This window comes from Eimeria mitis, genomic scaffold, assembly GCF_000499745.2.
Source record: "Eimeria mitis Houghton genomic scaffold, Emh_scaff2088, whole genome shotgun sequence".
In the NCBI taxonomy this organism is placed as follows: domain Eukaryota; phylum Apicomplexa; class Conoidasida; order Eucoccidiorida; family Eimeriidae; genus Eimeria; species Eimeria mitis.
In genome coordinates this window covers 6,005-6,590 of record NW_013570411.1, presented here as the reverse complement: position 1 = coordinate 6,590, position 586 = coordinate 6,005, and positions in this window count along the sequence as shown.

Here is a 586-nt window from a genome sequence, read left to right as displayed (position 1 = left end):
ATAAATATAAATATAAATATAAATATAAATATAAATATAAATATAAATATAAATATAAATATACAAATATATAAATATATAAATAAATAGGAAGGAAAACTTATAAAAAGTAAGTGAAGAATAAATAAAAGAAGAAGCAGAGAAGGGGAAAATAAATAAATAAATAAAATTTTAGGGTTTAGGGTTTAGGGTTTACAGCAGGACAAGGGTTTATCCCTTTAAAGAAAAACAAAATCTAGGGTTTAGGGTTTAGGGTTTAGGGTTTAGGGTTTAGGGTTTAGGGTTTAGGGTTTAGGGTTTTACCAGTTTGCATATAGAAAGACAAGAGCATCATAAGATGTTTGGTTTAATATAACATCTATAAATGTATTAGCAACAACTGGTTGTATTAGTTCTTCTTCTGCTGCTGCTGCTGCTGCTGCTCCTGCTGCTGCTGCTGCTGCTGCTCCTGCTGCTGCTGCTGCTGCTGCTGCTGGCGGGTCTTCGCTTCGTAGCACAGGATACAAATTCCCTAAGAAAAAAAAATAAAAAAAAAAAAATAAATAAAAAGAAAATAAATAAAAAGAAAATAAACAAACAAACAAAT